At 40.3% G+C, this 12,914-nt stretch overlaps 1 pseudogene; it reads right to left on the bottom strand.

Annotated features, from left to right (window-relative positions):
* Positions 1–1,165: 1,165 nt before the first annotated feature.
* LOC127204292 (ribosomal protein S6 kinase beta-1-like) lies at positions 1,166–11,775 on the bottom strand (annotated as a pseudogene).
* Positions 11,776–12,914: the final 1,139 nt, after the last annotated feature.

The following is a 12,914-nucleotide window of genomic DNA, read 5'->3' as shown; positions in this document are numbered from 1 at the left end:
AAGTCACGTTAATCAACTCCGCCTCATCCTTCTCAACCACAACAAAGGGAGGAAAACTGTGTCCTCCTGCCCTACTTCTCAAGTTGCTCTCAAAGCAAAATAAGATGCGATGTGAGAGCCATGAGCCAATGGCTTAAAGACAAGAATTTGAGAGCTAACCACTCGACTATAAATCCCATGCGAGTGGCTGTCTTGAGACGATGGTTTAATATCTGATTTCTATTGCTTAGTCTGCAACATAAGAGTAATAAGCATTCTTCCCCCATGCCCCTGGGACTGCTCAGAGGATTATATGAGATCATTTATATATATTCCTCACCAAGGTGCACAGAACAGACTCCTTGGAATGTTCACTATAGTTATTAACAGACACACTTCAGAACGCCAAAGCCATTACTTTATGTAGCTGCATAATTATTGTTACTACTGTCAGTTCTAAACAAAGTTAATAGATCCCAAGGTTTATGAAGTTTTTTTCTATTCATTATTTACTAAATCATTCTAAAAACAGAGTTATTTCTTAATAATGAAAAACAGTAAGAAAAAATGTGTAAATTTGGAAACTTGCGCACGTTGCGTTTTTTCTGTTTTCTTCCTTCCTTCCTTCCTTCCTTCCTTTCTTTCTTTTTCAAAAAAAGAAAGAAAGAAAGAAAACAGACTCAATGTGTTAGTTTTTAATGTAAGAACTATTCCCAAAGGAAACCCCAGAGCCAATGAACTATCAGGACCTGCACAGAATGAAATCCTACAGAAGATAGGGCAGTAATCTTAGCACACCTGAGGAGACCTAGAGCCAAGGAACAAGAAGACAGACACTGATGAGAGTGGCCAGCCTACAGTCAGTAAATACTCAGCCTCTCACCTGTTCCTGTCACCTCCTGTATAGCAAACCTAACTGTAAGACAAGAACCACAAAGTCCAGAGATACAGGCACAGAAGGTGAGCATCCCAGGGCTAGGCAAAGAAGAGATGATCTCACGAAGAAGATGGAGCAAGGACATCACATAATTCTCAGTAGCAGTTACAATACAGTCAGCAGTGTATACAGAGATCTTCTTCAGCACAATGACTAATGTTCAGCTATTCGTCAATACATAACCACTTTATTGCAAGCCCTGGCTCTGCCACTTCCTAGAACAGTGTCATAGACAAGGTCCTCTGTGGACTAAGCAGCAGCAGCAGCAGCAGCAGCAGCAGCATCTATAAAAGTCAAATAGTATAATGCTCGTCTTCTAGAACTGGAAGAATCATAGGAATTACTGTCTGGGGAGGTGTTAGACAGTATAAGACATTTAACCCTATACATTTTAACTATTTTTTCTGCACAAAAAAACTTTTGGTTAAAGAGTAAGAAGGTATGGACACATCAACATGTCCCATACATAAGAAAAATGCACAGTTGTACTAAAGAAGTTAGCTTTAAAATGCACGAATGTGGACTAAATGTCATCATCAAAAGTCATACCAGGCCAACGAGATATACTAAAAAGTAAAGGTGTTTGCTGCCAAGCCAGATACTCTAAGATTAATTCCCAGGATCCGGATTGCAGATGAGAAGTGACTTCTGCAAGATTTCCTCTGATCTCCGCATGTATGTGCTCATAAACCTGCACAGGTGCAAAATAAGCAAATGCAATTTAAAAGCTTTAAGTCATCCTGGAGAAGTCCCACATTTTTGTGAACTTCCTGGGCTCATGACCTTGCCTAACAAATAAAAGAAGGATGCAGCATGCACACAGGCCCTATCTGCAGATGTATTCTAAGGACGTTCACCTACAGCAGAAGCGTGCACTAACGCACACCTGTTCCGTCTTCCCAAGGAAGCACAAATCCGACATTTCCCTAACAGGCTTCAGCTTGCTATTTCCCCTTTCTTCGGAACAAAACGGCTTTATTACAAGTTTTGCAGATGGTGTCAAGGTTCCTGTCAGCAAGCCCAGATGGAATTTGGAGATGGTAAACAACAGCAGAGATGTAAGGTCCTTAAAAGTCAGCCGGATGTTGTCACCATATCATCCCACACTCTAAACTCTGAAGGCTTGGCAGTCATCCAATGGACGGGACAGACCTTCTTAATTCAGAAACAAGCACAATGAAGCAAGGGGGTGGGGCTAAGTTTTAAGTAGGACAGATGAAACGGGAAATGCATTTTCAGAGGAGAAAAAGTGGAGAAGGAGTGCATTCCTTAAAGAAACAAAGGGAAGGTCAAAGTCACAAAATATTGATGCTAGAAACTGACAGTGGTTGTCAAAGATCCACACGTAAATCACACCTGGTCCTAGAATAAAAAGCACCCGGTTCTATTTCTCAAAAACATTTACAATCAGATATAGGAATCAACTCCATCTGTTCAAAATAAAAGCACCCTGCCTCATGCACACCCACAAGACATAGGAGAGTGGCACTGATTCCAACCCTACCTACTCAGTCCTACGTGGCCAAGAAATGGATTTTAATGAACTCTTTGAGGTTTTTATTCATGTTGACCCTCATCTGCCAACTCTTCCTAGATCCCTCCACACTTCCTCATTGACCCAACTTTATCTCCTGCTATTTTGCTAGGTTTGTTTAACCCTTTATGATCAATTTTTGCTGCCCAAATATTCTCAGACATGTGGTCTCCACTTGAGCTTACTCAACTTACCAGAGGCTACAGTCTTAGAGAAAATGGTCTCTCCCTTTTCCGTAACTATTGCCAGCAGCTTTACAACTGAAGGTACAGATTTGTCCCCAAGTCCTATGACCTTGTTAGGGTTTGATCTAGATTGGGCATGCATTTGGCATTTTAATTAAACTTCGCTTCTAAATTTCGAGGCCCTTTTGAGCAGGTGTGATGTTTTTGTTTCCCCTTGTTACTAGTGCCTGTTACAAGGGAAAAAAAAAAAGGACAGGGATGGCAAGGTCTATGATAACTCTGTTTCAAATGATAGTCATCACAGGTTACACACCTAAAACTCCAGAAGCATAGTGATCATAATGCTACTGAACTCTCATAAGCACATGTAAAGCATAGACAAATAACTTTAGATTTCTTACCCATCTTGTTATTAAAAAAAAAACTATGTATTAAGTTAGTGGAACATAAAAATCAGCATGGTCATTTACAATATAGAAAATTTTTTTTTTTTTTTTTTTTCAGTGGAGTTGGACTTTATTTTTTTTTTTTTTTTAGTAGGAAATGTACATTTTATTTTTTTTTTTTTTATTAATTTATTCTTGTTACATCTCAATGTTTATCCCATCCCTTGTATCCTCCCATTCCTTCCCCCCCCCATTTTCCCATTATTTCCCTCCCCTATGACTGTTTCCTGAGGGGATTACGTCCCCCTATATATTCTCATAGGGTATCAAGTCTCTTCTTGGCTACTTGCTGTCCTTCCTCTGAGTGCCACCAGGTCTCCCCTCCAGGGGACATGGTCAAATGTGAGGCACCAGAGTATGTGAGAAAGTCGTATCACACTCTCCACTCAACTGTGGAGAATATTCTGACCATTGGCTAGATCTGGGAAGGGGTTTAAAGTTTACCTCCTGTATTGTCCTTGGCTGGTGCCTTAGTTTGAGCGGGACCCCTGGGCCCAAATCTGCCTATCATATTGTTCTATTTGTAGGTTTCTAGGACCCTCTGGATCCTTTTATTTTGCTATTCTCCCATGTGGCTTAGTCATCAGGGAAATGCAAATCAAAACAACTCTGAGATTCCATCTTACACCCATCAGAATGGCTAAGAACAATATAGAAAATTGCTAAGAAAAAATTTTCTTTTTTTGAAAAAAAAAGTTAAGGCAGATATTGAGAGAAAAGATATTGCCTGTTGAGGTGAAATTGAGTAGAACCCAGTACAGAGTACTGAAATTCAGTTGTTTCGTGGGATCATCTGGTAAGCTCTAGCCTACCATGAATTCTGTATAACCCAGGATGACCCGGGTGACTACTTATTAATAAAATAAAGGCAGACCCCTCATAGAGATGTCTTCCTGTTCCAGGAAGGGACTAAACAGAACAGCAGTCAAAGCAATGTTAACACCTCCTGAGACCAAACCACAATAGTAGATGTTAAATGGGGCCCAAGATTGATTTAAGTGCCACAACCCCCAATTCCTGTGGGTCAATAGAAAGCGGGAATGGTTTCCCACAAAAGAAGGCTAAGAAGGAGAAGTTGGCCTAGAGGGTAAATTGTGTATGATAGATGGTGGACAACATCACACCAAAACATGTGGATAATCTTGTGAATTTCTCCCAGGATCCCTCCTACATGACTGGGGTGAGCATCTTCCCACAACCACTGGGCTGCTGACTAGTTGAAAGGAAGGGCATTAACTCAGCAAGGATAGGAAGAGGAAGGATTCAGGAATGAAACCATAGGTTGAGGAAAGAAAGCAACAAGGAACACCTTCTGCCCCACAGTTTCCAGCACTAACACATGCCTTTGGGCTGGGGAAATAGCAACCATTAAAGTGCTTGCTGTGGAAGCACAAGGGCAGATCCTAAAACACAGGTGCAAAGCAGGGCATGGGAAGATAGCCTCTTTCATCCCAACATCTTAAACCCTCTCATCTGTGCAAAAGCTCATCAAAGGGGACCTATGGAAACGAAAACTGTTCTCCCAACAAATATACCACGTAGTTCTGGACACAAGTCTGGTCTTTGCTGGGTTTAGAGGAAAGTGAGGGTGGGGGGAATAGGGAATTCCTGAAACAGGTATGTAATGTGGATGATGAAAGGGAACAGGGAAGCTTTTAAGGCCCAAAATGAAATTATTTTTAACTCCCAACATGACTAAAAACTTTAAAAATCAACCTAAATGGTCATTAAAGAAGTCAGCCTCCCTCCATGCAGGAAAGTAAAACTCAATTCAATATCAGGAAACAAAGCCCCCACCGAGTGCCTACATGTGACAGGTGGCAACAGACATATCAGAATGGTTCACTGACGCTCACCTCAGCAGCAGCTGCTCCAACCAAATGAGGCCTTGCTCTTCCTTCTGAGAGTTTGAAAGTCACTTCTTTGCATACAGATTGCATTCCCTCAATTTAGACTCTAGGACACACACCCATCCTGTGACTTCCCCAGACAAAAATAGATGACCTGTGTCTCCCAAAATAAAAATGCTTAGGCAATTTGCAAATGAGTTCCTGTTACCAGTATTTGCAACAACTTCAGAAGTTTCCTAATTATTTGGTGAAATTAATTCTAAGGCAAGCTGTGCCCTCTCCACAATATGATTTAATTAGATGTTCTCATATTAGGTTCAGTGAGAAATGTAGATTACCAGTAAACTGATGTTCAGGTAGATTGGCTCCTGGATGAGTATCTGTCTAGATGACATCAAGGTTATGCTTTGGCGGCAGCACCCTCTAATGACTTCTTGACCGATCTGTTCAGTGAAATAAACTGAATCCGCTTAATATACTGAACATGCTGGTTGTGGTAATAAATTGACCAGGTAAAGTATAATTTCTACCATTTAAACAGAGTGGAAGGTCATGCTCTTAATGTTGGGGGTGGGGAAAGTACAAAATCTAGAGTCTGATCAGCATCTCTGGCCCTTCTCAAAACCACTTTGTGTTGGAGCGGCGGACAGAAAAACCAACCTGTGGGATGCACTCCCCAGAAACTGTAAATCTCAGACTCCTGAACAAGTACCTCCCAGGTAGTATTCCTGGAGCTCCATCACACCCACTCCTTCCCACATTGCCTAGAGCTGCTTTGGGGATGTGATGGCAAGCGTTGAGTAGTTGTACAGATACTCTGGTCCTTAAGGTCCGAAATGGGGATGCTCTGACTCTCGCAGAGGAAATAAATTCTACCTGCATCCCAGGTCTGTGTCTTCCACAGCCTATACCACACAGAAAGAGCCACTTCTGAAACCCCAGCCAGCAGCTTCATTATACAATAAATAACTGTTAGCCATAATCAAAGCAGCTTCACTTTCTATAATAGTAGCCATCACTGCACTGCAATCTCATTCGCGCTGTCCACGGGTTTGCTGTTACAGTTTTTGCTAAGCACCTGGGTGCTGAACCTCTACTCCCAAATCAAGAGCTTACACCAGACATCCCAAACACTTCCTTTTTGCTTTGATATATGAAAAGTTTGATATATGAAAAGATATATGATATAATAAAAGAGATTGGTTTTCATTCTTTAAAGTGAGCATTGTTATTGGTTATCTAATACAAAGTGGTCATCGCGGAACACACACACATAGACACACACACACACACACACACACACACACACACACGCGCGCGCGTGCACACACACACAGGCACATGCCCGATTCATCAAGTTGCATCTAAATATCTGTGTATATGTATGAAAAAACATCAAAGTAAAAGAGACTATTAATTACTATCAATTTAGTAGTTGAGGAGCATGAGAGGGTTAGAGGAAGAAAAAAAAAGAAAAGTGTTATATTTTATGTTAATTAAAATGTATTAAATTTTAAAACACACACAGTTTTTAATCCTCAAAGGTCATAGAAATTTCAGAACTCTGCTTCCTTTTTACTTAATATTTCCCTTTTTAATTTATTGGGTTTTAAGAATGTCACAAAAATAAATAAGTTTCACACAGTGTATCTTGAACATATTCACTCTCCTCTGCTCCCCACAACCCCTCTCAGACCCAACACATACACACACATACACTTACACACACACATACACATGCACACACGTATACACGCATATACACACACGCGCGCACACACACACACACACACACACTTTGTATCTTCTTGAGTTTTTTGTTTGTAGCTTTTGTTTTTAAGAAGAGATTATCTTGCAAGTGTTCCTTTCCTCTGGCTCTTAGATCTTTTCACGCCCTCTTCTGCCATGTTCTCTGAGCCTTAGCTGCAAGGCTTATGTTCTAAATGTATCTTCTGGGGCTGGGCCCTCTATGTCAGTTGTTCTCTGCATTGTGACCATTTGTGGCCTCGTGTGATCGTGTCCTTCTTCTACTGCAAAAGGAAGTTTCTTTGGTGAAGGCTGGGAGGGACAGGTGAGGATAAGTATTTATATTTTAGCATTCTGTGCATGTGTTTTATTATTTGACAGTTTTATACATGCATATAATGTATTTTTATCAAATCTAACCAATTCCCTCCCCTCAAATAGCTCACCTGTCCCTATTACCACTTTTGTCCCTTAATTTCACATGCTTTCCTTTTCAATCTACTGAGCCCACTTAGTGTTGCCAGTAGTGTATGTGTGGATAGCCGTTTATTGGGCATGGGGAGCATTTCAGGAGGAAAGAACTCTTCCCCCTCCTCCAGCCATCAGATGTCAACAAGGGATAAATATTCAGATTGCACTTCAGGATGACAACGGTCTGAGGAAAATAGCACTAGTAGGACCTCATCTAGGTTCTATGGCCTCGTGAGACATGGGTAGACAGCTAAGGTTACAGCACCAGGCATGGAGTCCCTCCCACTGAGTGCATGTCAGTGTCACGTTTCCACCTTTTGCAATAGCTCCCGTGGGAGTCATTGTTGCGATTCTCTGGCATTAGAGCAGGAGAACGCATCCATCCCATAATATATGTGCAAATAATCTTCTTTCTCCCCTACCTCGTGATGGGGTCTTGGAAGGGATTGGGATGGAGTAGGGAGAAAGGGATTTAAAAACCCAAAATAAAAATTAGATTTTAAAAGAAGGCCAACAGAGATGTGTTGGTTAGCACAGTAAAGCCAGTGAACTCCCCCTACCCCAAGACATAGACTTAAATTATCAGGGTGGTGACTTGCATGAGTGTTTGCCTATAATTAAAAATAAAATCCAACATAAATATTGTCTGGATTCCTTCCACTACAAAGTTCTATGAAAACACTATTTCTATTGCTACGCTGTTGAAAACTATCAGGTTGGCATCTTACCACACATCCATCAATTACATACCCACAATGTTTCAGAGACATTGAAATATGAAGAATCCATTTGTCTTAGAATGGACAATATTTAGAACCTAGAGTTTCCAAGCAAGTCACTCAAAGCTCCGAAAATGTTATAAAACCTTGGTAGCCAGTTCACTCCTGAGTCTATTACCTCATAATTGTTTTAGCAGAGTTCAGGACATTTTTCTTTGAATGCATTTTCCCAGCTCCAACCCTCACCAGACTGATTTAGAAAATTAACTTGTCTCTCTGGAGCCACTTCTGAATTAAAATTAATGTTTCTAGTCTCTTTGACCCACACCCAATCACTCATACACACAGGGACAGGAGGTGTGTGCTACAGAAATACCTCACACTTGGAATTTAAAACAGTGTCACCACAACATTTCCAATTACAGAAAACTTGCCAACAGGAGAGGAAAAAAAGACTAATTGCATGCTTAGCCCACAACAATATTTTGGCTGATTTAAAATCGTTGAAGCTCATTAGTTTACCCTTGGCCTAAAACAGCAGAAGATGCCAGTGTGACACAGGAAACCCTTGAGTGGAAAAATGGTAAACTATTCATATTATGTATGACAAGGGAAGGCTTTCGGGGAGGAGGGGGAGGGTGTAAATTCAGCAAGTGAAAGATTAAAACACAGTGTGTATGAAGTCCAGCTCACAAGTTCTCAGCTCTTCTGAGTGCTAATGTGCTGACATTGTTTACCATTTCGATGCACAAGCAATGAGTTAGCATGGCATGCCATGCTTACAACATACCCAAAGTAGAAAAACACTAATCAAAAAATTACCACAGTGTGCATGGTACACAGTGTTCTGCACAAAAAAGGGTGTATTGGGAAATTAAGAACCCATGCAGTTCAGCTTAGTGGTCAGGAAGGACTAGTTCATTTTGTGAAACTCCCCAGGTTCAAAATTCAGCTCTGCTACTTATTAGCTTCCAAAGCTTTAATGAGATTCTTAATCTCATTGTCTCTTCATCTGTAAAATGGAAATTAAGATAGCACTTAATTAATAGAGTCTGATTGACAGCAACAAGTAAATAATGCAGCAGAGATACCAAGTACACAGCAGAACTTTTCAAAAGTAATAAACATTTCGTTCAAAGCAAAAGTTTGAAAGATGCTGGAAAAATACTTATCTAACCTTTGTACTCCAATTACAGTACTTCTTGCCTATATAAGCATAAACAATGCACTCTAAAGGTAACAACTGACTGACCAATGGGCACCCATGGTTCTTAAACCACACACTGAGCTTGCTCAGTGCAGACCAGCAGTCTGCACCTCTCAAGATCCTGATTCTGTAGGTCTGAGACACAGCTATGAACTCTCAGTGATATTGATGATGCTAAACTGAACACCGCATCTGTAGAGCTAATGGTCTAGAATGTTCCACCCCAGTCATGTCCTTCATCTTCCTTTCCAGAGCTTCACTCACAACATTCTTCTTTAGCCCAGAGCACAGAACTGCAGGCCTTACTCTCAAGACTGGCTATCATTCTGTTCTGGTGAAGGATACAATGGCATTATGTGTCTTAGTAGAAGTGGCTGACCAAGGGCACCTTCTATTTCCCTTTGCCTGGCCTCTGAGCCTAGAAAAGCCAGGCCCTGCAGTTCATTAGATCATAGTGTCACTAATCCTATGCTCATGCAGCTCCCTCTGAGATAAAGAGCCCACAAGCCTGGGAACTGACTAAGAGCTAATACTTATCTACTTTACTTTTGGCTAGGTCGCCAGTACCTTATTCCGTATGTAAACTCTCTACCATCTGGAGACTTCCAAGAAGCCATCTGGTAGATTAAAAGAATCTGACTTTCTAGTATTCCTATCCAAGTTACTCTTAGGTATTTTTATTAACAAGAAGGCCACGTGGCATATTTCACATATACACACAGATGTGCTAAATGAAAGTGTTGTTTATAAACTATGATTCATTTGCATTTTATTTCATCAAGAAAAGAAACCAAAGCTGGCTTTCTTCACAGCAATCAATAATTTTCTATTTTAAAGTTTGGCATGTTTTCCATAATGAGCTGATTCAAAAATTTTCCTTGAAGAATATGTATTTATATTTTTTTAAGATTCAGATTGTTTACACTTAAAACACCAATTAAGTTTCTTTTGTCTTTGATTTCATATTTGCTGAAAAAAATGGTTTAACCAAGCTTGAATGCTAATTTTTGCATTCAATGACAGGCAAGAATGTTGAAAGAATGACAGGCAGTTTCATAATTTGGCCTACTGAAAGGATCACCCTTCTTCAACACAATTAGAATTTGAAAATGACTCAAAAGCAACATCTTGTCCTCAATACTGTCAGTTTGAAGCCACAACAACATGAAAATCCTTGAAAAGGTTGAGGTAATGTCCTTAGGATCGTTTATCAGCCCATGTAACTGTATGTTCCACAACATTGCTTCTGCTTAAGGCTTTGCTTTGGGGGTTCTTTCTTTACACTACTGATTTTTCAAAAGAAAAAAACCCGTGTTTACTTTCCTTCCATCAAAATGGCTCCAGAAAACAACACTGACATGAACATTCTCACTGTGCTTCTTTCATACTGTATGATGCTCACACATCCTCCCTCCCTCTTTCTTTCTTCACTCAATCTATTAAAGCATTGTTTTATCATAGATTCATACAAAGGTATTTAGAGATGAATAGGAAATGCTCCAGCTGTCAAATTAGAAGTGATGCTGATGCTTCCTTGCCCATTTCAGTCATTTGTTCTGAACCACTTGTTACTGGCAGGTACTCTACAGGTGTCTGGAGACTGGCCAGGTGAGCAGCAGCACCTCTACCCCAGCAACCTCCAGAGGAAAATTGGCTAAACTGAGGGTGTTCGTGGGCTATCAATAATCATGCTAGTGATCAGCTGTGTGCTTCCCTTTCCCATTGTCACATATTGTTGGAGTCACATATATAAATCCTAGAAAGACTTGGTGATATTTTCACTAAGAGTTGAGTTATCTGGGCTGTCAACAAGTGTCTAACATGAAAAGTTGGAATGAAAGGGAGTCACATCATCTTTGAATTACAGTAAATACATACAAGGGGACTTTGTCTTCTGAGCTAGAAGCTCTTTCTTGTCAATGTGCCTGAAAAATGGATGAGCTTGAAATTTCCTGGTGCAGTGTCCCCCAGACCAGCTCCAAGAGGAGAAGAAGAAGAAGCAGTGTTTTGTTGTTGTTGTTGTTGTTGTTGTTGTTGTTGTTGTTTGGGGTTTTGTTTTGTTTTGATGCAGTTTTTGAGCAGATCTTTGGCTTCTTATATGAGGTAGGGAAGTAAATTAAGTTTGCATTTGAGGGTTTTGTCAGTTCTTTCCTTTTGTTCCCCTGCTCAGCATGTCACACTATAATCTTCCCAAACTCCCACAATCCACAGTGTGATCACAATGACTTCTCATCAAGATTTCAAAGACCATACATTCTGTCATTCCACAAAATGCATGTGTAGCTGTTCCATTGTGAGTTGATATGTGCGTAGTCCAAAGATTGTGAGTTTCACTTGCTGGTGGTGATTAAGCATGATTCTCTCTGGCTTGGGGTCTAAAAGGATGATCTTCATTTCACTATAAATCCTCCAAAACCCATTGATATTTCCGCCACACAGAAGCAGGGGGTGTCTTCCATAAGCATTCCTCTTCAAACTCTATCAATTAATCTCCTCCAGTGAGATAGACTGGAATTTCAGGGAGTTTTCCACCAGTCTGCCAAACAGAAAACAAACCCACAAAGAAAGGATACTCTGCCTTCTCTGGAATATTCTACTCTGCTTTTGTTTTAGCTGTATCTTTAACATTTCTTACTACCATTGCCTTTTTAAGCACCTTTATGGAGAATAACTTCCAGGTAACTACTTCTATCCTTTTCATACTTGAAACTATTTCCTACAGCTCTCTTTACCAAGTCCTCAAGACAGTTCAGAAAGCCCTAGTCTTCCTTGTTCTGGCTCTGCTCATGGCTTGAGTGAGATGTCAAGTTTCTCACAAAATTCCTTGCCAACTCCTTCATAGTCCATGCTCTCTTCAGATTATCCTAGAGCCCTAATTCTCTGGCGGTTCAAATCTATGTCAAACACTCCTACTACCTCCTCAGCATTCCTGTGTTGAAAATAATCAAGTGCTAAGTAAAACTCATTACCCCTATCATCACCTTGTGCATCTGAACGACAGCCGTAAAGCTACCATCACTGCTGTTTAGGTTAAGTGCTAGAAGTGTTACTGGATAGGATGTGTCTGGAGATGTGATCTCATGAGCCATGTTAGAAGCTAGTTCCTGTACCACTAAACTTACCCATACTTACTGGTGATCTAGGATCAGGCATCCTCCGTCCAAAAAAATCACTGATCCCCAAATACATCTTCAACTACCTTTTCATCTACCACTGTCTTTATATTATGATCTTTATCTAAATAATTTCTTAAATAGGAAATATTAGCAATTCCATATGCCCCGAATAGAGGAACAACCCATTTTCACATTTTAATAACCCAACTTTAGCATAAGCACAATAATTTTTTTAATGCACAAGCATCTGAATTGTCTAGGGTAAGCAATTTTGCTGGAGAAAACCTTATTAGAAATTCTCAGTCCAATGTCTCTAAATTCCTGTATTACAAAACCATACCACATCCTCTCAAATCATATTTGGCACCTCCAACTGTAGAACAGAATTACATTAGAGATGTTTCAGTGGTCTCTGACCCAGAACTATCTGATTAACCATCTCCTGCTGACAGCCACATACCCAGTAGAGTATATTTGGACCTTTAACTCACAGTTCTTGTATAGTTTGAACTTTAAGTCACTGGGCACTGAAATATGTCTGAATTTACCTTAGATTTACCATCCACCAGTAGATTCACATCTGTTTAACATCTGTACTAGTCAGTGTCCTCTACAAGAACAGAAACAAACAAAAAGAGCAGTTAGACTTGCCAGATCCCAGCCCCTGCCCCACCAGGAACTCTCTAGTTGTCCTCAAGTTGCTACTTAGGAAATGACTCTCATT

This window comes from Acomys russatus, chromosome 20 (genome assembly GCF_903995435.1).
Source record: "Acomys russatus chromosome 20, mAcoRus1.1, whole genome shotgun sequence".
Lineage (NCBI taxonomy): Eukaryota > Metazoa > Chordata > Mammalia > Rodentia > Muridae > Acomys > Acomys russatus.
The sequence above is the reverse complement of the archived record's forward strand: the minus strand, read 5'-3'. Positions and strand labels throughout refer to the sequence as shown.